Raw genomic sequence first — 27,186 nt, forward strand, 5'->3', positions numbered from 1 at the left:
ATGCGCCGTTGTGGGTCACCAAGCCGCCGGCGAGGATCAACGTCACGGAGGGAAGCGAGCTGGTGGTGAAGGCTGCAGCTCGAGCCAACCCTGGGCCCGTCAGGTACTGCCTCACCGTCTCTCACTACAACTTGTATATCACCACATTGTTTATATAGTGAAGCCAATAGGTACCTCAGGCTCACTTAAGGCTTCACCCATACTTAAAGCTTCCCCCATACCCTCTGGCTCATCACACACCTCTCCTCCCGAAATTGACCTCTCTTTCGGCCACCTCTTTTGATTCTTTTTTTTAGGAGCAGCGAGTAGCGGGCTTTTTTTTTATTATTGTTTCCATTTTTTGTGCCCTTGAGCTGTCTCCTTTGTTGTAAAAAAAATGTCTTACCACACTATTTTCATTTCACTTTTTCTCAACACACACCTGCCCCATCACTCCTTTTTTACCACATCGTATACCAGACTCATCACATAACTGCCTCATGATACTTGCCTTCACATATCTGTAACCACACACCTACGTCACAACCTGCTTCACCCCATGCACCTCCCACCCCACACACCTGTCTCCCCACACACCTGCCACTCCACACACCTGCCACCCCAAACACCTGCCTCCCCACATACCTGCCACCCCACACACCTGCCTCCCCACATACCTGCCTCCCCACACACCTGCCTCCCCACATACCTGCCACCCCACACACCTGCCACCCCACACACCTGCCACCCCACACACCTGCCACCCCACACACCTGCCACCCCACAGATCTGCCTCCCCACACACCTGCCACCCCACACACCTGCTATCCCAAACACCTGCCTCCCCACACACCTGCATCCCCAAACACCTACCACCCCACACACCTGCCTCCCCAAACACCTGCCTCCCCACACACCTGCCTCCCCACACACCTGCCACCCCAAACACCTGCCACCCAGCACACCTGTCAGGCCACACTTATTTACGGGACATGAGTCATTTCCGAACCGACAAGGCAACTCGTCAATATCGCTGATTAAAGTTGGCTATTATTCCCCTCCGATTGTGGCGTTCTTTCATCCGGCGTGTCTCCATAATTATTCATGGTTTGCCTCGTTCATTACGCGCGCCTCTCGTAGATTTAATCAACAGGACGTTACGCAGCGCCGAGCTCGCCGACAGTTACGGGAGTAGTCCGACAGTGAACCCAATAACGTTAATGCCTTTGTGCAGGGGAAAAAGTGTGCGTGTGCGGGAGAGGTGACTGGAGGGATGCGGGGAGGTGTGTGTGTGTGTGTGTGTGTGTGTGTGTGTGTGTGTGTGTGTGTGTGTGTGTGTGTGTGTGTGTGTAAAGATATCCGCCATGTGGTGAGTGACAATGAGATAAATAGATAGGTAGATAAACAGAAAGATAGATAGATAGATAGTTAGATACCTCAACGAAAAAGATTAGATAAATTCATGGACATTGAGGTCAGATGGAATTAAGTTTACTAGAGTTGCCATGTATAGGCCTACCAGCCTCTTGTAGACTCATTATTTTCTTATGTTCTTATAATTCTTCTTATTGTAATTTAATGTTCGTATTGATCTTGTTCTTTTTTTTTGTTGTTGTTGTTGGTGATGATGCTGACAAAGCTGATTCTCCTTTTCTTTTCTTTCGTAATGTTGTTATGTTTGTTGCTGTTGATGATAATGGCGATGCTGCTGCTAGTGTTATTTAACGTTATTGCTCTTCGATATTTTTTAGATCGTTATACCATTGGTCACTTTTAATTCATGGATGACAGAAAAGGGTGTGGATATCGACACCTTCATAAACAAACAGCTTAAGTATTTTTTTTTCTAATTTTCAATAAATTGAAAAAAAAAATTATTTCCCAGTCAGCTGGTGATATAGGCAGAAAAGTTAAGGCGAATTTGAGAACACTTGGGCCCCAGAATGACAGACAGATATTATACTCGTACCAAAAAGTGCGCCACATGATGAACAAAATATTTAGCCAAATATCCTGAAATCGCTGAAAAATGATTTAAGCAATTTGTTTACAAGGGTGACAAAATGTGTCCACTCTACGCGGTGCTGTTGGTGAGGCAGAGAGGACAAACGATTCACTTCATATGTATTCGCGAACACATCCCGAGTTTTTCCCTGAGAGCTCGCTAAAGCGTGGCGGAGCTTCCGTACGTGACGCTGAAACACGCCGGCTCGTGGATCCGGGGCGCGCCGGGGGCAACACAACACGACACACAGCACAACACAACACAGCACAACACAGCACAGCACAGCAGAGCACAACACAGCACAGCACAGCACAGTACAGCACAACACACATCACAACACAACACAGCACAGCACAGCACAGCACAGCACAACACAACACAACACAACACAACACAACACAACACACAGCACAGCACAGCACAGCACAGCACAGCACAACACAACACAACACAACACAACACAACGCAGCACAGCACAGCACAGCACAACACAACACAACACAACACAACAAACACAACACAACACAGCACAGCACAGCACAGCACAACACAACACAACACAACACAACACAGCACAGCACAACACACAGCACAACACAACACACAGCACAACACAACACAACACACAGCACAACACAACACAACACACAGCACAACACAACACAACACACAGCACAACACAGAGCACGGCCAGGCTCCTCCCTCGCCCCTCTGTCCCTCACTCCACTCCACATGCCCACCACACAGCACCACAACGCCTCTCCACATATATATATATATATATATATATATATATATCTATATATAGATATATATATATATATATATATATATATATATATATATATATATATATATATATATATATATATATATATATATATATATATATATGCTGTATATATATATATATAAACTTATATATATATATATATATATATATATATATATATATATATATATATATATATATATATTGCAATATATATATATATATATATATATATATATATATATATGTTCCTAATGACCTCACCAGTATTGGTTATACACAAACGCGTGCGGGACTCCAGGCCAATAATTTCAAAATATATTCACCCCGCTATGTACATACCTACATTCCACACTAATCATAATCACAAAGGAACGCACGTATGAAGTAGAAGAATCTGTAAATATATTAAACTGAAGCACGAGGTAGTCAAATATAATTATGCAAAAACCATGCCACCAAATCAACAACTTACTTATTATGGTATGATGATGTAATTAATGTATAAAGAAAAGGAGAGTTTGAGCTATTCGAAGACAAAGGATTGCAAAAATGAGAGGAATTAAAGAATAGAAACGTTGTTTTACAGTTAATATGTGAATGAAACTGGAAGGATTTTAGAGAAGAGGAAGAAGAATGGAGAGGAAATAATAATGATGTGTTATTTTTAGGGAGACTGAAAGGATCGCAACAAGGGAGGGCAGCAAAGAATGAAAAAGCAAGAGGTATTACATGACTAAGCAAAGTTAATGAGCCAAAATGCACAAAGAGAGGAAATTTTGTTATTGTTAGTATGTGAGATTGAAAGGATTGTCACAGGAGAGGGAACTAATGAACGAAAAATAAGAGGTAATTAAATATTATGAGCCAATATATACATACAAAAAATGAGAAATGTTTATTATTGCGACTGAAATGATTGTAATAGAAGAGGGAAGTAAATAATTAAAAAGCAAAAGTTATAGGATGACGCAAAGTTATTAAGGGCTGGAGCTCACGGCATAATAAGAGCACTCCCCTAACAAGCAAGTGGTATTATACGACTACGCAAAGTTAATGAGTCAAAATGTACAAAGAGAGGAAATTTTGTTTTGTTAGTATGTGGGATTGAAAGGATTGTCATAGGGGAGGGAGTAGGGAGGTGGGGAAGCTTTAGCTTTCTCTATTGCATCTGTTTCTATTTCATTTTTCCCTGTTTTATTTTTCTCTGTTTCATCTCCGTTTCATCCTACTCCTCTTTATCCTACTCAGTTACATCCTACTCCACTTTATCCAATACGCCACTTTATTCAATATATACTCCCCTTTATCCAATATATACTCCCCTTTATCCAATATATACTCCCCTTTATCCAATATATACTCCCCTTTATCCAATATATACTCCCCTTTATCCAATATATACTCCACTTTATCCAATATATACTCCACTTTATCCAATTTATACTCCCTTTATCCAATATACTCCCTTTATCCAATATATACCCACTTTATCCAATATATACTACTTTTATCCAATATATACTACCTTTATCCAATATATACTCCCTTTATCCAATATATACCCACTTTTATCCAATATATACTCCACTTTATCCAATATATACACTTTTATCCAATATATACTCCCTTTATCCAATATATACTCCAATTTATCCAATATATACTCCTTTATCCAATATATACTCCTTTATATACTCCACTTTATCCAATATATACTCCCCTTTATCCAATATATACTCCCCTTTATCCAATATATACTCCCCTTTATCCAATATATACTCCACTTTATCCAATATATACTCCCCTTTATCCAATATATACTCCCCTTTATCCAATATATACTCCCCTTTATCCAATATATACTCCCCTTTATCCAATATATACTCCCCTTTATCCAATATATACTCCACTTTATCCAATATATACTCCACTTTATCCAATATATACTCCACTTTATCCAATATATACTCCACTTTATCCAATATATACTCCACTTTATCCAATATATACTCCACTTTATCCAATATATACTCCACTTTATCCAATTTATACTCCACTTTATCCAATATATACTCCCCTTTATCCAATATATACTCCCCTTTATCCAATATATACTCCACTTTATCCAATATATACTCCACTTTATCCAATATATACTCCACTTTATCCAATATATACTCCCCTTTATCCAATATATACTCCCCTTTATCCAATATATACTCCACTTTATCCAATATATACTCCACTTTATCCAATTTATACCACCTTTATCCAATATATATACCCACTTCATCCAATATATACTCCACTTTATCCAATATATACTCCACTTTATCCAATTTATACCCACTTTATCCAATTTATACCCACTTTATCCAATATATACTCCACTTTATCCAATATATACTCCACTTTATCCAATACCCACTTCATCCAACTCCACCTCATCCAACTCCACTCCACCTACTCCACTTCACCCTACTCCACTTCACCCTACTTTCACCCTACTCCGTTTCCCACTCCGTTTCATCTTACTTCGCTGTCAAATTTCCTTTATTTTTCTTTTATTTTTTCTTTCATTTATCCATTCTAAATATTTATTTCATACATTTTTCTCCTCCATCTCCTAACCCTCTTTATCACATTTCTGTTTCTCCTCCTACCCCGCTTCTTCTTCCTCCTCCTCTTCCTCTTCCTCCTCCTCCCTGTCAACGCGCGGGCACTAAGCAGGGATATGTCATGAGGATTCGTCCGTTTTATACCGCGTTAATCTACGGGAGGACTAATTATTTTTTCCTACAGCAGCGGGTATTTCCTGTCCCAACATTATGGTCTCTCTCTCTCTCTCTCTCTCTCTAAATTACTGTTCCATTATGTTTGATGTGCAAGTGTTTTTAATGTAAAGCTTGTTACTGTTATTCTCATCGTCGTGGTGGTGGCAGTGGTTGTAGTTGTTGTGGTGGTGGTAGTGGTTGTAGTTGTTGTTGTGGTGGTGGTGGTGAATGGTCGTGCTGGTGGTGGTGGTGGTTTTGGTGATTGGTCGTGGTAGTGATGGTGGTGGTTTTGGTGAATGGATGTGGTAGTGGTGGTGGTGGTGGTGGTGAATGGTTGTGGTGATGGTAGTGGTGGATGTGGTAAATGGTCGTGGTAATGGTGATGATGGTGAGTAATGTGAGCGTATAGGCGGCGCTGCTTAACGTTGTGGTTGTTGTTGTTGTTGTTGTTGTTGTTGTTGTGGTGGTGGTGGTGGTGGTGGGTGTAGACGGGTAGATAAGGGGAAACAATATACCCTTGGTTGGAAGCATCTTGTTCCTCTTGTTCTTGTTCTTCTAGTTCTTGTTCCTCTTGTTCTTGTTCTTCTTGTTCTTGTTCCTCTTGTTCTTGTTCTTCTTGTTCTTGTTCCTCTTGTTCTTGTTCTTGTTCTTCTTGTTCTTGTTCTTCTTGTTCCTCTTGTTCTTGTTCTTGTTCCTCTTGTTCTTGTTCCTCTTGTTCTTGTTCTTCTTGTTCTTGTTCCTCTTGTTCTTGTTCCTCTTGTTCTTGTTCTTCTTGTTCTTCTTGTTCTTGTTCCTCTTGTTCTTGCTTTTGTTCTTGTCATCACACTTGGCGTAGTTCGTCATTCACACAAATTAATTCTTCGTGTGGATCACTCGCACCAAGGCCTTGTACCAACATTTATGACGACATTTGTAAATTATGACATTTTTCGCGCTTGTAATACGCAAATAATGAATCCTGGATGAAACATGTTACATAAATATGCTTAAAGCTGCTGTCTTGTACATTAGTGATATTAAATCCTACTCCATTTTATCCTACTCCATTTTATCCTACTCCGTTTCAGCCTACTCCGTTTCACCCTACTCCGTTTCACCCTACTCCGTTTCACCCTACTCCGTTTCACCCTACTCCGTTTCACCCTACTCCGTTTCGCCCTACTCCGTTTCACCCTACTCCGTTTCACCCTACTCCGTTTCACCCTACTCCGTTTCATGCTACTCCGTTTCATCCTACTCCGTTTCATCCTACTCCGTTCTACTCCACTTCATGCTACTCTACTTCATCCTGCTCCACTTCATGCTACTCCAAAAAGTGCATTCAATCTTGTATACATTTCTAAGGAAGTTGTACCCTTTGGTGAACTTCATATTAAAATGGAAGTAATGAAAATCACAGGAGATCGGCTGAAGGTGTTGGCTGGACCAGAACGATGACTAAACCATGACTTGTCGGCCGCAGTGTTGCCGGTTCTGTGACCAAGGCAGCGCATCTTCACGGTCCCCAAGTAACTGCAGCAGCTCTGCCAATCCTAAACAGACATTCTCCACGTACAAAGAGAATCAGCCTGGAAAGCAAATGGATTTCACAGTTTGGTGTAATAGAATGACAGTGGAGTAATCGGAGTTCCATTACTGGGTGTCTGTTCTGGACCTATAGCTCCGTGTTCTGAGTCTGGTCTCCGTAGCCAGCGACGCAAACTTTAATGCAGGCCTGAAGTTATTGCTGTCTATTCGTCCATGGATTTTTGCACTAGATCACTTTATCATGGCAGAATTCAAATCAGTGACATGAGGTCAAGTATCCCGATGCTTATTCTGAATTTGTGAAAAGATGTTTTGTAGCAAAGAGGTCTGCCAGTCCCTTCTCTGTAATGGCCTCAAACAATGCACACGAGTAAACAGCTGTCCTGATGTAAGATGACGGTGGCGTTGTTGGCATCACGAACCATCCGCCCGCCCTATGACGGATGATGGTTGGGTCACACACACACACACACACACACACACACACACACACACAAACTGTTTATATTACTTTTTCAACTAATTAAAATTTGGACTTTTACCATCAACATTCTTGACGGTAAAAGAATGTGTGATTGTGTATTATGTAAATGTAATATCCTTTTTATGTGCGTGCTAATACTAATTTGAATCGTTTAATTACAATGTACCTGGCGCTGTCGAAGAAGAAAATATGTGATTTTCCAAGAGGAAGAACAATTAAGTATTCTTCAAGGAAACTTAACGAGGAAGACGTGTATCGGGGTTAACGAGTAAAAGAACGTTTCCTGGCATAGTTAATACCATATCCTTGTTATAATGACGAATGTTGTCATAACTTTCCCCTGAGCCAACCAAGTTCAGTGATCCATATCAGATTTTGATTAGTTGGCGTCGATGACAAATGGTGCAAAGTTTGATGCTTTTGACCCAAAGTGCACGATTTTTGCCATGACTGTGCATATTAGCCGCCCTGTTATTGTTGCGGCGGCGGTGGTGGTGGTGGAGGCAGCAAATAGGGGAGGCAGCCACAGACTCCTTCCCCCCCACCCCACCCCACCCTCAGGTCCCCGCACACTCCTCTTATCCCAACGTAAACACACTCTTCATCGAATCATCATTTTTTCCCTCTTCCGCCCTCTGGAACAAGCTCAACTACCAGAAAAATAGACATAATTACCCGGACACAAAAAAGCGTCCTACCCCCGACCCTCTCACCCTTCCCCACCCCTCCGCAGCGCACCACCGCGCCTGAGCCCCGTGGTCGGCGAGGCCACCTAACTCATGGCCAAAGTGGTCCCGTTAGCGCTCAGGGCCAATTTATGAGAGATATTAAACTTGAGGTGATTACCACTGGAGCCGCTCCAGTCCGCGGTAAATATATCACCGGAGGGAGGAGGCGCAGCAGGGGGGGTGAGGGCTACGCGGAGGAAGGGAGTCGAAGTGGAAGGACATGGGACAATGGAGGAAAGGGAGAGACAGAGAGACATGGAGACACACTAGAAGGGATGGAGAGGTGAATGGACTTAGGGGAGGGGAGGGGAGGAAGGGGGACACAGGAGAGGGAAGAGGGATAGGGCGAGGCAGGGTGACTCGGAGGAGGGGAGGAAGAGGGGAATGGGGGAGAGAAGAGAATGGACTTGGTGGAGGGGAGTAAAGGGGGAGGAAGGGGACACAGGGGAAGGAGGAGGAGGCGAGGCAGGGCAACGCGGAGGAAGGGAGGAAAAGGGGAATGAGGGAGAGAAGAGAATGAGGGAGAAGAGAATGGACTAGGGGGAGGGGAGGGGTGAGGAAGAAGACACAGGGGAAGGAGGAGGAGGAGGCGAGGCAGGGAGACACGGAGGCACGGAGGAAAAGGGGGAGAGAGAGGAAGAGGGGGAGGAATGGAATGGAAGGATATGGGACAGTGGAGGAAAAAGAGAGATGAGAGAGAAAAACATGAAGACACTGGAGAGAAAGGAGAAGAGAAGGCTGGAGGAGCGGACTTGAGGAAGGGAAGGGGTGAGGAGAGGGACACGGGGGGGTGAGGGGGGTAGGTGTGGACATGGAGGAAAGAAAGGGGTAAGGGAGGGGACAAATCGACTTGGGATTGGGGAATGGTCTTAAGGTGAAGGGGGTGAGGGACAGAGAAAGTGTGAGAGCATGGAGGAAAAAAAAAAAGGAGCTGAAGGAAAAGAAAATGGGAGTGAGGAAAGTGGAAGAAGAGGAGGAGGAGGAGGAGGAGGAGGAGGAGAGGGCAACAGCAGATCCACTTTTGTAGGCTGGAGGAAAAGAAAATGGGAGAGGAAAGTGGAGGGAGAGGAGGAGGAGAAGGAGAAGGAGGAGGAGGAGGAGGAGGAGGAGGAGGAGGAGGAGAGGGCAACAGCAGATCCACTTTTGTCGCTCCTGAAGAAGACAAAACAATAGTGAATCTCTCTCTCTCTCTCTCTCTCTCTCGCTCACACTCTCTCTCTCTCTCTCTCTTTTATTCTCTCTTTTTTCAATCTCCTTCTCTCTTTTTCATTTATTCATTCTCTCTCTAAACCCACCCACGCCATCATTGCCACCACTGTTCTCATCGCCCACTATGTTGCAAATTAGTCTCGCGCAACACACACACACACACACACACACACACACACACACACACACACACACACACACACGTTTTCTTGATGGCAACACTGTATTGTAATCAGGCCCCGTGTGTCTGTCGGTCTGTGTGTCTATATATCTGCGTGTATGTTTGTCTATTAATTTAAGTCTATTTCGCCCTATTCATTTATTTATTGATGTTTATTTCAATATTATGTACCTATTTATGTAATTATCTATTTGTATTTATCTACCTACTTGTCTCTCTATACATCTATCTATCTATCTATCTATCTTTATCATAGTTTTTTTTTCTCTATTTGTTTATTCATCTCCGTCTATTTCTCTTTTCATCGTCTATGCAAGGAACTATATGTCTATCTATCTATCTACTTCTATTCATCAATCCATCTATCTGTCTATCTTTATCATGCTCTCTCTCTCTCTCTCTCTCTCTCTCTCTCATTACTCTTCGACCCTTTTACCCTTCAGTATCTCATCCCTACTTCGTTCCTTTTCACACGCCTTCCTTGCCACTCATCTGCCCTCCCTTCCCCTCACTTCAACCCCTCTAAGAACATCTCTACCTTTCCTCCCCCTCTCCCGCGGCCACAGGTACCGCTGGCGCCACGGTAAAGGCACGCTGCAGGCCACGGGGGAGGTGCTGAAGCTGGGGAGTGTCAACCGGACGCAGCTGGGCCACTATACCGTCACCGCCTACAGCAAAAAGGGGACAGCCAACGCCTCCTTCCTGCTTGACGTCCAGTGTAAGTTATCAAGAGTCTATTATGGGGGGTATTACAAGACACTTTCGTTTCTCACATGACCCATTTCTAAAGGTTAAAGAGGGGGTCAATCGGGGTCTAAAGAGTGTTTCTACAGGTTCATGGTACAGAGGAAGGGTCACACTATCAGCAGGCTCATAGAACTACTCCTGGAAATGCCCACAACTCCTACGAAAGCCCTGTCAAATTAGTGTTCTTGGGAGATGAAATGTCTTGTAATACGACCTAGTAGGATCATGTGTTTAAAAGTAAGGTTGTTGATCAGATTTATAGGGTAAAGTTTATATGGTCACATGAAGCAATAGGCAAGGCTTGGGCCAACAGTAGAATAGGGACGTCCGGTGTGAGTCATCAAGAGTCTAGCGGATCATGTGTTGTTTAAAAGCATGGTTGATGACAGGCATGGTTTATGACAGAAGTATTGGGTAAGGTTTATATATATATTTTTTTACAGAAAAGGAGACGGTTCAAGGGCGTGAAAAAAAAAAAAAAAAACAATGAAAAAGCCCGCTACTTACTGCTCCCGAATAGAGTACATAGGAGTGGCCAAAAAGAGAGGTCAATTTCGGGAGGAATAGACGTATGCGAGGGTGTGCTAAGGATAGATAGGGACAGAGTTAAATGATACACACCCGAATAGAGTACATAGGAGTGGCCAAAAAGAGAGGTCAATTTCTGGAGGAATAGGCGTATGCGAGGTTGTGCTAAGGATAGATAGGGGCGTAGAGTTATATGATACAGAGTCTAGCGTACGATGTGTTGTTTATATGCACAATTAATGTACAGAATAACTGGTTAATTTCACATACCTACTTATAAAAACAAACGTCTGCAAGGGTGTGCCAAACGTGGAAAATAGAACGAGGAGTTTTAGTAACCGAGACTCTAGCGGATCACGTGTTATTCTAAATGCAGGCTTGATAATCACACATATTGGGTTAGGATTATATATATGTACTAAAAACAACAGGCATTTGCGAGGGATGTGCCAGTTGTAGACTATGGGCGTAAAGTAAATAAGAGTCTAGCGGACCATGTGTTATTCTAAATGCAGGCTTGATAATCACACATATTGGGTTAGGATTATACATGTACTAAAAATAACAGGCATTTGCGAGGAGTGTGCCAGTTGGAGAGTATGGGCATAAAATTTAAACAACCAAGAGGCAAGCGGACCATGTGTTGCTTACATGAAAAGTTGTTGAAAATAAGTATTTGGTAAGGTTTATATATTTACCTAAACCAACAAACATATGCGAGGGGTGAGCCTAAAAAAAACAAATAAGTTAGAGATCAGAAACAGAAAGTGACTACGAAAATAAAAGATAAATGTAGGGAAAATGAAGTGGAAGAAAGGAAGAGTACGAAACGAAGAGAGAAAAAGAGGGATGGAGGAAGGGAACTTAGAATCAAGAAGAAAGACTTGACAGGTAAATAAGTAATCAAGAATCTAGCGGACCACGTGTGTTTCAAATGCGATGTTGATGAAAAGAAAAAGAAAATGCGTCAAGTTCTCATATTTACCCAAAACAAAAAGACGAGGAATGAGCTAAGTGCATCAAGAGCCAGGGCGGTGACTATATTTATTTTTCCATTGTGCCGGGGAGTCGAGTTGTTCCCGGAGCGCCCAGAAAAAGACGAAATGAGATGCCAGATGAACTGTAGTCTTTCCCAGTGCCTCCCTTTCGTGTGCCTCCTCCCCTGGACGCACCTCTCGTTCTGTTTAAGGGTGTCGTTTGTTTTTCTTTCATCAGCAGCGAGAGCAACGAGGGTGATCTTTTTTCTGTTCTCAAGCGTCGAGTCACAGGAAAGGAACGAGAGACAGAGAGGGAGAGCGAGCAAAAGAGGAATGGAGGAAGGGATGGCAGAGGTAGGGAGGAAAACTTGACGGAAATAAGTTAGAGGAGATCAGAAACAGGAAGTAACTGGTAAAATAGAAATTATATGGAGAGATAAAGTGGTGGAAGCGAAAGACAGAGGGAGAGAGAAAAAGAGTATTGAAGGAAGGGATGGCAGAGGTAGGGAGGAAAACATGACGGAAATAAGTTAGAGGAGATCGGAAACAGGAATTGACTAAGAAAATGAAAGATAAATTCAGGGACAATGAAGTGGAAGAAAAGAAGAAAACGAAACAAAGAAAAAAAAGAGGGATGGAGGAAGGGAAGGTAGAGCCAGGAACGAAAATTTGACATAAAAATAAGTTAAAGATCAGAAACAAGAATTGACTAAGAAAATAAAAGATAAATTACGGGACAATGAAGTGGAAGAAAAGAAGAAAACGAAACAAAGAAAGAAAAAGAGGGATGGAGGGAGGAAAGGTAGAGTTACGAAGGAAGACTTGACAGGTAAATAAGTTAAGAGGTTCGAGGAAACCAGAAACAGAAGTGACTGAGAAAATGGAAGATAAATGAAGGGAAAAGGAAGTGAAGGGAAAGAAGAGAGCGGAACACGGAAAAGGGAATGGAGGGAAGGTCAGGTAAGGGACGGGAAAATTTACAGGTACACAAGTTTGAGGTGAGGAGAAGTCAGAAACAGGAAGTAATTGGGGAAATGGAAAATTTATGAAAAAAACAAAGAAGTAGAAGGAAATGACAGCAGAACGAGGACGAGGAAGAGGATGCAAGATAGTAGAGAGGAGGAATATTTACAGGTACACAAGTTTGAGGTGAGGAGGATCAGAAACAGGAAGTAATTGGGGAAAGGGAAAATTTATGAAAAAAACAAAGAAGTAGAAGGAAATGACAGCAGAACGAGGACGAGGAAGAGGATGCAAGATAGTAGAGAGGAGGAATATTTACAGGTACACAAGTTTGAGGTGAGGAGGGATCAGAAACAGGAAGTAATTGGGGAAAGGGAAAATTTATGAAAAAAACAAAGAAGTAGAAGGAAATGACAGCAGAACGAGGACGAGGAAGAGGATGAAAGATAGTAGAGAGGAGGAATATTTACAGGTACACAAGTTTGAGGTAAGGAGAGGTCAGAAACAGGAAGTAATTGGAAAAAGGGAAAATATATGAAGAAAAACAAAGAAGTAGAAGGAAATGACAGCAGAACGAGGACGAGGAAGAGGATGCAAGATAGTAGAGAGGAGGAATATTAACAGGTACACAAGTTTGAGGTAAGGAGAGGTCAGAAACAGGAAGTAATTGGAAAAAGGGAAAATTTATGAAAAAAACAAAGAAGTAAAAGGAAATGACAGCAGGACAAGGACGAGGAAGAGGATGCAAGATAGTAGAGAGGAGGAAAATTAACAGGTACACAAGTTAGAGGTAAGGAAGGGTCAGAAACAGGAAGTAATTGGAAAAAGGGAAAATTTATGAAAAAAACAAAGAAGTAGAAGAAAATGACAGCAGGACGAGGAAGAGGAAGAGGATGAAAGATTGTAGAGAGGAGGAAAATTAACAGACAAATACGCCAGAGGTTAAAGAAGACCAGAAACGGAAAGTGATTGAGAAAATAGAAAATATATTAAAGGACAATGTTGTGGTAGGGAAGGAGAGAAGGGAATATGGAAAGAGGAATGGAGACTTGAAGGATAAATAAATTGAACGATATAGATAAGGTAAAGTTGGCCGCATAAGTTAGCTGCGAGTGACTCCAGTGCTCATCTCCGTACCATTGGCCCCTGAGGCTGTATTAGGTGAGAGCCCTTTACCCAGAGACACAGGGCCAGGCCAACATCCGAGTTATCGAAGTTCACCATCGCAAGTTTTCTCCAGGTACCCATTAATTGACCGGCCCGAAGGAAGGATGAGCAGCTGGACAGACTGAGCGCACCGACCGGGATTCGAACCTAGGCCCGGAGATTCGTAGTTTGCCACTGCACCATGGAGACGCCTATGGTTATTGGAGGTTATTTATAGAAGACCAGAAACGAAAGTAATACAGAAAAAATTAGCATATGAATGGACAGAGAGAGAGAGAGAGAGAGAGAGAGAGAGAGAGAGAGAGAGAGAGAGAGAGAGAGAGAGAGAGAGAGAGAGAGAGAAAACGGAACGGAAAGAGGAAGAGAAAGGAAGGGAGACAGGGCAGAGCAGGGATGGAACTCAAATGATAAATAGCCGAGGGGACAAAAAATAAGACAGGAAGTGACGGAGAAAAGAGGAAAGGAAATGAAGGGACGAGGAAGTGGAAAATGAGAAAGAGGACGGAAGGAGGGTCGGCGGCAGCTGGTGACCGTATACTGAGAAAATTGGAACCCGAAATCGCTCAAGACGAAAAAAAATTGAGAAAAGATGAGAAAAAGTAAAAATTCAGACGAACTTCCATGGTAATGAGACGAAGGGAAAACGAGACAAGTAAGGACGAAGGGAAGATTGGTGCGTCAGATGAAGGGAAGGAAGGGCAGGGAAGCACTGGACGGGGATGACGCAGCGAGGGGATGGAGAAAGAGATGTATAGAGAGAGTCGCCACAGGTATACAACTCCTACGTGAGGGCAAGTTAGGTTCCTACGCTGAAAGGATACAGGGAGGACTGAAGGATTAGGAGAGGAAAGGAAAGGAAAGCACTGGTGTGTGTGTGTGTGTGTGTGTGTGTGTGTGTGTGTGTGTGTGTGTGTGTGTGTGTGTGTGTTTTGAGTCGCTGTGTAAAGAATAACTACAAAAGAGAGGTGGCGGAGAAATTCTGAGAGGCGGAATGGGGGAGTGTGAGGCTCAAAGGGAGGGACGAGATTGATTCTGGATGTTGACATGAATGGTGAGGCGGCGGCTGGTGATGTTAAGTTACGGGGACTGACGGGCGGGGATCGGCGGGGGTGGTGGTGCTACTGACGAACAGAATAGCGAACGGGGACTAAAAATAAACACGGGCACGAAAGCTGGAGACTGTTTGATGATTGAAAGCACAAATCTTGAGGCCCATAATAAAAACGCCCACAAAGCCCACAATGACAAAGGGAAGAGCGACAGTACAACGTAGGGAAGTCTGTGATGGTCTTTGTGGGTCTGCGGGAATGATGGAAACTGTGACTAAGGAATCGGAGAGGACTTTTTTTCATCGGAGACTAGATGTAAGAGTGAAGACAAGCATTCAGACGTGTTTTGAGTGCTTTGAAAGTGACGTAAGTTAAACGCAAAGGAAACAGCATTCGATTTCACGATGCAGATAAGATATAAAAAGCGGATAGGCCTTCATACATATACGTTGTTAGTGCTGTGGATGTGACTAGCGTTATGCTCTAAGGAAATAACAAGACGATTTCACAATGCAAACTTTTTTTTTAACGTGCCAGCCTATAGCGTCTGTAGGCTTTCTTGAGTGGCCTGGATGGTATAGTCGCCCCCACCCCGTCACGGCGCAGGCAAGTGTTTAAAGTGGAGCCATCTTTTCTTGGCTCATGCTGCCCCCCGGAGCTCGTTCTTGATTCACTTGGACGGTTTCCTTAGAGTCCGGGTTGATGGGTGGTCTTCAGGACAGCATGTGGGTAGTCTTGGCCACTCGGCGGTGACTGAAAAATCCCAGGTGGTAGCGGCGGATTCGATCGTCGTCCATCACACGGTGAATGCGGGACCCGCACGCTAACCACTCAGCCATAACTAGGTTCTAAAAGGCCAGAGAAGCATTTATACGTGTTCAAAGTGCTCTGGAAGTAACGAAGGTTGTACACAAAGGAAACAGCATACGATTTCACATGTAGATTAGATTATAAAAGGCAAGCGAAGCATTCATACGCATTTAAAAGTGCTTTGAAAGTGACTAAGGTTATGCATGAAGGATATAACGGCCGATTTTTCAATGTAGACTAGATACAAGCCAATGGAAGCCTTTATACATACTTAAGTGCTTTAGAAGTGACGAAACTTGAAAAAGAACTAAAGGAGATAGCAGCAAAGAGGAGAGTGGAAAAATATTTAAAAAAGACAGGAAAGGAAGCAAAACACGGAAACAGGTAAAGAGGAGGGAACGAATGGAAAGGGAGGATAAGAGTAGAGAATAAGAGGAGGGATAGAAACAAAGGTGCATATGGATATTGAAAAAATGATGGATGTATATAAAGGAAACAACAGACTCCTTCACAACACAGATCAGATAAAGAAAACAACACCTGCATTCACACACGGATATAGCGTGACCTGTAATACACTAACGAGGGACACAAAGTAATCAACCGCTTCACCTAATCAGAATACATGAACATATAGGAAACAACAGACGCCTCCACAATACAGATAAGATACAGAAACCAGGTGGGGAGGTGGTGGCTCTGTCGACAGCGTGACGGCGCCGCGTTCAGGAGGACGCGAGTTCAATCCCCGTCCGGCGCCACCAAGCCGGGATTTTTCAGCCGCCGCCGAGTGGCTTAAAACTACCCACATGCTGTCCAGAAGACCACCTATCAACCCGGACTCTAGATTCTAGGATTAAAGATGAGCTCCGGGAGGGCAGCATGAGCCAATGCAAGATGGCGCCACTATAAACACTGGCCTGCGCCACAACGGGCTGGGCCATACCATCAGGCCCCTCCAAAAACATCTACATCTACAGACAGATATAAAGTGCTCCGTGATACACAAAACGAGGCACAAAGTAATCAGTGCCTCCATCTGATCAGAAAACATATAGACAAGAATGCAACGGTGGATTCCTCGAGAGGTCTGCTGGCCGGTTGACGAGCTGCATCGGGGGAAGGAGGAGCTCACGACGTAAGAAGAGAAAAATACCGGGATAAGTTTACACAATGAAGCGAAACAAGCGATTCTCCGAGAAAATGAGACCTTTCGAGAGCCATTACGAGCTCCAAACAGTGAGAGCGGAGGGAGAAAAAAAAAAGTTGGGAGAGAGAGATATTAGTGTTTCCGAACAAAGGAGGAGGAGAGAGAGAGACCAAATAAGGATTTCGCGGAGAGAGAGAGAGCAAGAGAGAGAGAGAGAAAGAGAGAAGAGCCCCCTTGAGTGAAGACTTTAGACAAAACGGCGAAGATTTATGAGAAAGAAAGAAAATACCTGCGAGGAGGAAGGAAGAGACAAGGAGGCGGGGAGAATATTACGAGGTTGTATATGAGTCAGGAAGAGGAGGAGGAGGAGGAGGAAGAGGAGGAGGAGGAGGAGAGATAGATGAAGGATGGCGCCGTCAGGATACTAAGGACGGCAGAGAGGCAGAAAATGAATGCGTGATGATAGAAGGGAGATCAAAAGGAGTGTATTAGGAAAGATAAATTTACGAGAGAGGAGGAAGGAAAGGTGTGCTTGAAAATAGCGAAGAGGAGAGGCGCCCGCGGATATGATGTACGCCATGATGCTAGGGGAAGAAAGGGCAGCGAAGGGGAAAGACATAGGGGAGGACTGGGAAAAGAGAAAATGAGGAAAATATGAAAAGGGGGAAAGTAAAGGGGAAGAAAAGGCAGGGAACTGGAAGAGTGAGAAGAGAAAAGGAAAAAAAAATGAGGAAAATATGAAAAGGGAGGAAAAGGCAGGGAAGGGGAAAGACATAGGGGAGGACAGGGAAAAGAGAAAATGAGGAAAATATGAAAAGGGAGGAAAAGGCAGGGAAGGGGAAAGACATAGGGGAGGACAGGGAAAAGAGAAAATGAGGAAAATATGACAAGGGGGAAAGGAAAGGGAATGAAAAGGCAGGGAAGGGGAAAGACATAGGGGAGGAATGGGAAAAGAAAAGGACAAAAAATGAGGAAAATATGAAAAGGGAGGAAAAGGTAGGGAAGGGGAAAGACATAGGGAAGGACTGGGAAAAGAAAAGGAGAAAATATGAGGAAAATATGAAAATAGGAGGAAAATAAAGGGAATATAAAAAGGGCAAGAAAAAGTGAAAATATATGAAGGAAAATAAAGTAGAGGGATTGAAAAGGGTAAGAAAAAGTGAAAATATATGAAGGAAAATAAAGTACAGGGATTGAAAAGGGCAAGCAAAAGTGAAAATATATGAAGGAAAATAAAGTACAGGGATTGAAAAGGGCAAGAAAAAGTGAAAATATATGAAGGAAAATAAAGTAAAGGGATTGAAAAGGGCAAGAAAAAGTGAAAATATATGAAGGAAAATAAATTAAATGAATGAAAAGGGTCAGAAAAGGAGAAAATATATGAAGGAAATTAAAGTAAAAGGATTGAAAAGTGTAAGATCTATGAAGGAAAATAAAAGGAGTAAAAAAAAGATGGAAAACAGTGAAAAGGAGAGTAATGGCGTAGAAAAGCAGAATAAAAATTGAAACAAAAGAAAAGGCGGAGGATGGAGAAGGGGAAGGAAATTGGGAAGGAGTGAAAAATTAAATCCAAAAAATATGAAAGAAAGGAAATTGAGCAAGGACTAAAAAAAAAGGGAAAAAAAGTGAATAAAATTTGAGAGTAAAGGAGAAAAGATGAATAAAATTTGAGAATAAAGAAGTAGAAGAGAGTAGAGCATCGGGCTTTATTTTTTTGTAATCTTTTTGTTGCCCTTGAGCCGAGTCCCTTGATGTAAAAAAAAATAAGAAAAAAAATGAATAATGGAGAAAGGAATAAAGGAAAGGAAAATACGAAGAGGAAATGGAAGAGAGAAATATTAATGAGAAACAAGAAAGGATGGATAGAAGGGAAGATAAATGGAAAAGAGGGAAGCAAAAGAAAATAAAGGAAAGATTGGAAAATATAGCAGAAAATGGAAACAAAAAAATATATACGAAGAAACGAGAGAAAAAGAAGAAAGAAAAAGTTAAAAATGGATATAAAGAGAAGCACAGAGAGTAAGGAGGAAGAGGAAGAGGGGGAATACAGGGAGATGGAGGACAAGAGGAGAGTGGAGGGAAAATATAAAAAACGGAGACTGGAAAGGAAGGAAAAAGAGAAATGGGTCAGGAGGAGGAAAGGAATAGAGGGGGATAAGAGTGGAGAATAAAATGAGGGATGGAAAAAGCGCTTGAGGAAATATAAAAAAAAAATAAATAGAGGAAATAGGTCAAGGGGGAGAGAAAGAAAGGAAGGAGATAAAAGTAGAGAATAAAATGAGGGATGGAAAAAGCGCCTGAGGAAATATGAAAACAAGAAATAAACGAGGAAATAGGTCAAGGGGGAGAGATAGAAAGGAAGGAAATATGAGTGCAGATTAAAAGGGGGGATGGAAAAAGCGCTTGAGGAAATATGAAAATAAAAATAAAGGAGGAAATAGGTCAACAAGAGAGAAAGAAAGAAAGGAGATAAGAATGCAGATTAAAAGGGGGGATGGAAAAACCGCTTGAGGAAATATCAAAAAAAAAGAAATAGAGGAAATAGGTCAAGGGGGAGAGAAAGAAAGGAAGGAAATAAGAGTGCAGATTAAAAGGTGTATATGGAAATAAAAAAAATATATAAAGAAAGACGGAAATAGGTCAAACAAAATGCAATTGATAAAAAAAATAGCGCAGCACTGAAAAACAGGGTAGAGAAAAGAGAAAGAGGAGACGGAAAAAAAAATTGGGAAGCTTGAATGAAAGAGAAAGAAAAAATGGAAACAATGAAAGGAAAAGCAGAGAAGTATAAAACGACGAGAGAGAGAAAAAAAAGAAGAATAAAAATAGGAGAAGAAGGAGGAGCAGGCAAACAGTAGAGGATGAAAGAACGAAATAAAAAACATAACGAAAATGCAAATAAACAGAGGAAAGAATGAGAGGAAAAAGAAAACACAAAAGGTAGGAACGTTAGAAGAGACAAAAAAGAAAAGGAAACGAAAGAAACGAATTTGTGAATAGGAATAGAGAAAGAAAACGCAAAATACATGTGAATAAGAAAGAAAACGATGAGGGGAAGATGGGAAACGAAAACAAATAAGAGAGAGAGAGAGAGAATAAGAACGAAAACGATGATGGGAAGATGGGAGACGAAAACAAATAAGAAAAGTTACTCACCGATCATTTAGAAGAGAGAGAGAGAGACATACGAGGGGGTTGAATACAATACGTGTGTACACAAGATGATAAGACCAGGGGCGGACAGTTGGAAGATCATACGCCTGTGAAATTGGCTGGGGAGGAGGACAGACAAAACACACGACGCGCGGGGGAATTAATAACAGGAGTAAAAACACACTGGGAGGAAAAACAAACTCGTGCAAGACAGAAAAAAAAAGACAAACCACATTACCATAACCAAGACACACACACACATACACACACACACACAAAGAAAACAAAAATCGTTAAGCTGAAAATAAAGTCCACAAATAAAGGAAGCGTTAATAGAAATGAATAAAGAGCAGAAGAGAATGATAGTGGAAGAAAAAGGATGAGAACTGGGAAGGAAATAGGAGAGAAGTGAAATATTAAAAGAAAAAAGAAAAAAGTGAAGAATATATGACCGTAATGGAAGAAGTGTAAAAAGGTTGTCGTTCGTAAAAAAAAAAAAAAGGAGAAAAGTGGAATTAATAAAGAAAAGAGAAAAGGTGAAGAAAAAAGCAAAAGAGAGAGAGAGAGAGAAAGACACAGACATAGAAAAAGAAAGATAAAACAGAAGCCGCAGACCAATCACCACACACACACACACACACACACACACACACACACATGAAAAAAAAAAAAAAACATCATGATCACCAGTTTCCGGTAAATGTAGGAAGCGTCACTTGAACCTCTTCGTGTTGGTAAAAGTCCACAACGATACGCGCGCAAATCATCATGACGGGTGTAATTAAGCCCTCAAAGCAAGGAGGGGTCGGGATTAGAACGCCATAACGCACACATCAGTTTATCCGTTCCGCACAAATAGCACAGAAAAAAAAAGAAACGGTAAGATAAGAAAAACGAAACACCAGAGATAGAACAGAAAAAAAAAGAAACGGTAAGATAAGAAAAACGAAACACCAGAGATAGCACAGAAAAAAAAAGAAACGGTAAGATAAGGAAAACTAAACACCAGAGATAGAACAGAAAAAAAAGAGAAACAGTGAGATAAGGAAAACTAAACACCAGAGATAACACAGAAAAAAAACAGAAACGGTAAGATAAGAAAAACGAAACACCAGAGATAGCACAGAAAAAACAGAAACACTAAGATAAGGAAAACAAAACACCAGAGATAGCACAGAAAAAAACGAAACACTAAGATAAGAAAAACGAAACACCAGAGATAGCACAGAATAAAAGAAACAATGAGATAAGGAAAACTAAACACCAGAGATAGCACAGAAAAAAAGAAACAATGAGATAAGGAAAACTAAACACCAGAGATAGCACAGAAAAAAGAGAAACACTAAGATAAGGAAAACAAAACACCAGAGATAACACAGAAAAAAAAGAGAAACGGTGAGATAAGGAAAACTAAACACCAGAGATAGCACAGAAAAAAAGAAACAATGAGATAAGGAAAACAAAACACCAGAGACAGCACAGAAAAAAGAGAAACAGTGAGATAAGGAAAACGAAACACCAGAGATAGCACAGAAAAAACAGAAACAGTGAGATAAGGAAAACAAAACACCAGAGATAGCACAGAAAAAACAGAAACAGTGAGATAAGGAAAACGAAACACCAGAAATAGCACAGAAAAAAAAGAGAAACAGTGAGATAAGGAAAACGAAACACCAGAGATAGAACAGAAAAAAAAAGAGAAACAGTGAGATAAGGAAAACGAAACACCAGAGATAACACAGAAAAAACAGAAACACTAAGATAAGGAAAACAAAACACCAGAGATAACACAGAAAAAAAAGAGAAACGGTGAGATAAGGAAAACTAAACACCAGAGATAGCACAGAAAAAAAGAGAAACACTAAGATAAGGAAAACAAAACACCAGAGATAGCACAGAAAAAAAACAGAAACACTAAGATAAGGAAAACGAAACACCAGAGATAGCACAGAAAAAAAGAGAAACAGTGAGATAAGGAAAACTAAACACCAGAGATAGCACAGAAAAAAACAGAAACACTAAGATAAGGAAAACAAAACACCAGAGATTGCACAGAAAAAAAGAAACACTAAGATAAGGAAAACAAAACACCAGAGATAACACAGAAAAAAAGAAACACTAAGATAAGGAAAACTAAACACCAGAGATAACACAGAAAAAAAGAGAAACAGTGGGATAAGGAAAACGAAACACCAGAGATAGCACAGAAAAAAAGAAACAATGAGATAAGGAAAACAAAACACCAGAGATAGCACAGAAAAAAAAGAGAAACACTAAGATAAGGAAAACAAAACACCAGAGATAGCACAGAAAAAAAGAGAAACAGTGAGATAAGGAAAACTAAACACCAGAGATAACACAGAAAAAAAAGAGAAACAGTGAGATAAGGAAAACGAAACACCAGAGATAGCACAGAAAAAAAAGAGAAACAGTAAGATAAGGAAAACAAAACACCAGAGATAACACAGAAAAAAAACAGAAACAGTGAGATAAGGAAAACTAAACACCAGAGATAGCACAGAAAAAACAGAAACAGTGAGATAAGGAAAACAAAACACCAGAGATAGCACAGAAAAAAAGAGAAACACTAAGATAAGGAAAACTAAACACCAGAGATAGCACAGAAAAAACAGAAACAGTGAGATAAGGAAAACGAAACACCAGAGATAGCACAGAAAAAAAAAAGACAGTAAGATAAGGAAAACAAAACACCAGAGAGCGCAAGCAACACAACGCGCGGGTGTCAGCATGAAACTGGATGCACACGTAAAGAAATTGCTTCAGAAAACATTTACAGATCATCGGACGTTCCTCGGGCAGCACAAAGGAATAATTACCCGGGGCAGAAAAGAACCCGACAGGAAAACATGCGACGGAGAGGCAGCAGAGGAGGAGGACGAGCAACCTGGTTAGTGATTCGGGTGGGCAATAATTGGCGGAGGGGTCGAGGAGGAGGCGGTGAAGCGTGCTGGAGTAAATGGGATAGTGGGATGGGGGTGGTGTGGAGTGGGGAGAAGGGGGTGTGGGTATGGGACTCCTGAGAAGGGGGTCGGGGTACAAGGTGTCCTAATGAGATAATGGACAGGGGAGTAGGATGCACCAGGTAAAAGGATGTCTGATTACGAGTTCCATTTGACTACACCCAAAGAAAATGAAGGAAAATATGGCTCCCGCCCGATGCACAATTATTTTTCTTATTTACAAGTGTCCGTGGTGCAATAATTAGCGAAAGAAACGGGATATGTATGTGAAATATGCCCAGATTGAGGGACCATTTCACAAAGCCATAACGAAAAGTGGAAACAGGATAAAAAAGGAACAAATGAAAGTAGAGAGTGTTGGAAGGGAGGAGAAGGGAAAGCAATATACGTAATTTGGCAAAACTTGGGGGAAGAAAAAGTGTCTGAAATGAACGGAGCTGGTTTAATGGGGGTGGAAGTGTACTACGAGAGAGAAAATTGTGAGGGGGGAGTGTGTGTGTGTGTGTGTGTGTGTGTGTGTGTGCGCTTATACGTTCACATGTCTATCTAAAAACACAGCCTCCCCCGTCCACACACAATCAATCAGGGAACTTTCTGTTTGCCTACACCCTCGTATATCAATGCCTTCACGTTTATGCCTCGTCGGCCCTATTCCTGCCCGCCCCTCCGCCTGCCACCGCCAGAGAAGGGCACATGTGACCCTCTCTGCATCCCCAGCCCTCCCTCACTACCGCTCCTGCACCTACCCTATTACATGCCACACAGGACCTCCCCATCTAACCCCTATAGCTCCTGCACCCCATCTCCCCCACATTTCCCCTCCTGAAAGCTCCCCGCCTACCACCACCAGCGAGAGGCATACACGATCTGCCTCCCCCTATCCCATACCTACTGCACCAACACCCTCGCACCTAACACCCTCCATCCCTCCAACATATACCCCCCGCACCCCCCACACACACAAACAACCGTTCTCCATCCCCCCCCCGCCCCCGCACCTCTCTGCCCTCCCCCTTCTGCCCCCCTTCAGCGCCGCCGCCGGAGGGAACACGGCCGCTGATGGACCATTCCGGAACGGGTGATGGCGGGCGGCGCGGTTGTCTCGCCTCGACACAACGACCTGTTTTATGGCGGACACTTAAGCGAGTCCCAGTTACGCCGCGCCTTCAGAGACACGGATAATGTACTATGCAAAAACACATTTCAAAGCGAGGGAGGCAGCTCTCTTCATGGGTTTAGTCGCTGGTATTTGAGTAGCAAGCATTAAGACTACGAATTCCTATGAGAGAGAGAGAGAGAGAGAGAGAGAGAGAGAGAGAGAGAGAGAGAGAGAGACACACACAGAGGTTCATCCTTCAAGTATCAATCTTCATTTTTTGCGTCGGTATATCTACGCGTGAGAATCGCTGGTGCAGGAACTAACAAAACCATCTTTTTCTCAACGAAGTCTTAGACACGCGGCGTCCATCCGTCCGTCTGAGAAAGAGACAGACAGAAAAAGAAAAATTCTGGACGAGACTTTGCAACAGATTTTCACGAGGCATGGAAGCGACAGCCAAGCAAGATTTGTGTTGGGGGTAAATGAAGAGGAGGAGAGCTCGGAGGGTGCCCTGACATTCTCCCTGTAGTAATATAAGCGTTTAAAGGCGGCATGATATTTGTGATGGGGAATTTCTCTGGTGATTAGTAAGATCGAACACATATTAAGACGCTTGTAATAAGGCCTTTCCTCCTAATGTTGGAGACGTGTTTGCGAGAGTCTAGTGGAGGATTTGCGAGGGAAGGGTGGATCATATGAGCTTGGGGACAGTGAAGAGAGAGAGAGAGAGAGAGAGAGAGAGAGAGAGAGAGAGAGAGAGAGAGAGAGAGAGAGAGAGAGAGAGAGAGAGAGAGAGAGAGAGAGAGAGAGAGAGAGAGAGAGAGAGAGAGAGAGAGAGAGAGAGAGAGAGAGAGAGAGAGATTAGGAGGGGGTATTCGGGTCCGAGTAGACGCAGCAATATTCGGATTCTTGGCGAGGCTTACTTCGGCTCAGCCCGGACAGCCTTTCTCCGGACGTGCTCATGCTTGGAATAAATATCACACATTCAACATTTTCCCGGAGGATCACTGAGAGGGCCGCTCGACCTGAATGAGCTGCTGAATGTTTTATGGCGTAATCAGATTTTCAGGATGTGAATTGGATTTTATCGAACCACTCCGCCAGGATTAAGTTTAGATGAGGTTCAATAATTCAAAGGCGGCGAGAGGCCGAATTTGAGAAAATATTATGATAAATAATTCCAATTGGGTTTTTGTTCACAAGTTTCTTAATGGAAATGGAGGAGCGTGAAGGGCGGCGAGCGAGTGCCGCTGTTATGCATATGAAAACCGCGAGGCACGAGGAGGACACGGAGCGTTAATTAAGGGATGAATGGTGAACAGAAAGGACGGGGTGAAAACTCTCCAGCCTTCTTGGTGACTCCCGGCCACACAAGAGGACCGAGGCGGAACATCCTTTCGGCCGAGGAGGAGGCAGGCCCAGGTGCCGGGGCCGTCAACTTGTGCTGCTTGACCAGAGAAAACAAGAAAACATTATGTAGGGGACTGCATAAAAAAACTATATATATGCGATGCAGTACCCGACATAATGTTTTTTAATTTTGTCTCGTCCAGCAGCACAAGTAAACGCCCCGGTCGTGAGCGTCTCCTCCTCTTCGGCAGTAAGGACGTTCTGCCCCGTTGCTTTAATTTCTCAGCAGGATAAACTCGCTGTAGATTAATCGCCAGAGCAACATTTTTCACTTGTAAATATTTTCACTACATCATTATTGCCATTCCGTTATTATTTTATTTTTCTTTTAACATTATTCTTTGCATTTTCATCTGTCTACATACCTGTGCATTTCATCCACATAATTAATGTATATCTTCAGCCCTAGGACCGAAAATTTTCCCTTATAACCCCGTTTTATTATTATTATTAACATTATTATACATATATAGAAAGATACAGGTAGAGAAATGGATAGAGACAATGGGTGCAGGTGTGTTTTACGACTGACCTTTGTGCTTCATTTATTAGTAATGTTTAAGCATATCGAGATGCCTCTAACACTGTCTTGTGTTGTCCCATGCCGCAGACGGGCCCGAGGACGTGTCGGCGGAGGATCGGCTGGAGGTGGCGGCGGGGGAGGAGATTCGCCTCAAATGTTCCTCCAGCGGCAACCCTTCCCCGCGCCTCACCTGGACCACCGAGGCCCAGCCCCCCGCCAGGTGAGCCGCCTTAGCTATATGTACCTTCATATATCAAACGAGCACCTAGACGCCATCATCACACCTCCCCGACATGCGGACACCACCGGGCGTCACTCACTCCTCACGCCAACACCTGCTGCTATAACGTCACTTTAGGGCCGCGCCATCATTAGTCTTCCATCGTCACACCTTGATAACCTAACCCCGGCCTGTCTCACCCTCACGCCATCACCACTTCCGAGTCATTACTGCATTAGCTGCGACCTGCCCCACTGAGCAACACACACACCCCACAACCACCACGGCCACACACCCCTCAACCATCACGCCCACACCCCACAACCACCACGCCCACACCCCACAACCACCACGCCCACACCCCACAACCATCATAATCACACCCTTACACACCACCCCCACACATCACACACACCACACATACACCTCGGCGCAACCACACACCCACACACCCAACCCTCACACCCACACCCCCAAATCGCCCCTTAACCACCACGCCCACACCTCGACACATCCCCACAACCCCCACCCCCACACACCCCTCAACCACCACGCCCACACCTCGACACATCCCCACAACCCCCACCCCCACCCTCCTCAACCACCACGCCCACACCTCGACACATCCCCACAACCCCCACCCCCACCCTCCTCAACCACCACGCCCACACCTCGACACATCCCCACAACCCCACCCACACACTCCTCAACCACCACGCCCACACCTCGACACATCCCCACAACCCC

General features: G+C 43.0%; 1 long non-coding RNA gene across 1 annotated transcript; it reads left to right on the plus strand.

The window, feature by feature from the left end:
* On the plus strand, positions 1 to 26,618 carry LOC126981304 (uncharacterized). The gene is made up of 3 exons (XR_007733883.1): positions 1 to 103; positions 10,229 to 10,380; positions 26,307 to 26,618. It is a non-coding gene; the product is annotated as an uncharacterized LOC126981304 (long non-coding RNA).
* The last annotated feature ends 568 nt before the right edge of the window (positions 26,619 to 27,186 follow it).

Source organism: Eriocheir sinensis, chromosome 47 (assembly GCF_024679095.1).
Source record: "Eriocheir sinensis breed Jianghai 21 chromosome 47, ASM2467909v1, whole genome shotgun sequence".
Taxonomy (NCBI): domain Eukaryota; kingdom Metazoa; phylum Arthropoda; class Malacostraca; order Decapoda; family Varunidae; genus Eriocheir; species Eriocheir sinensis.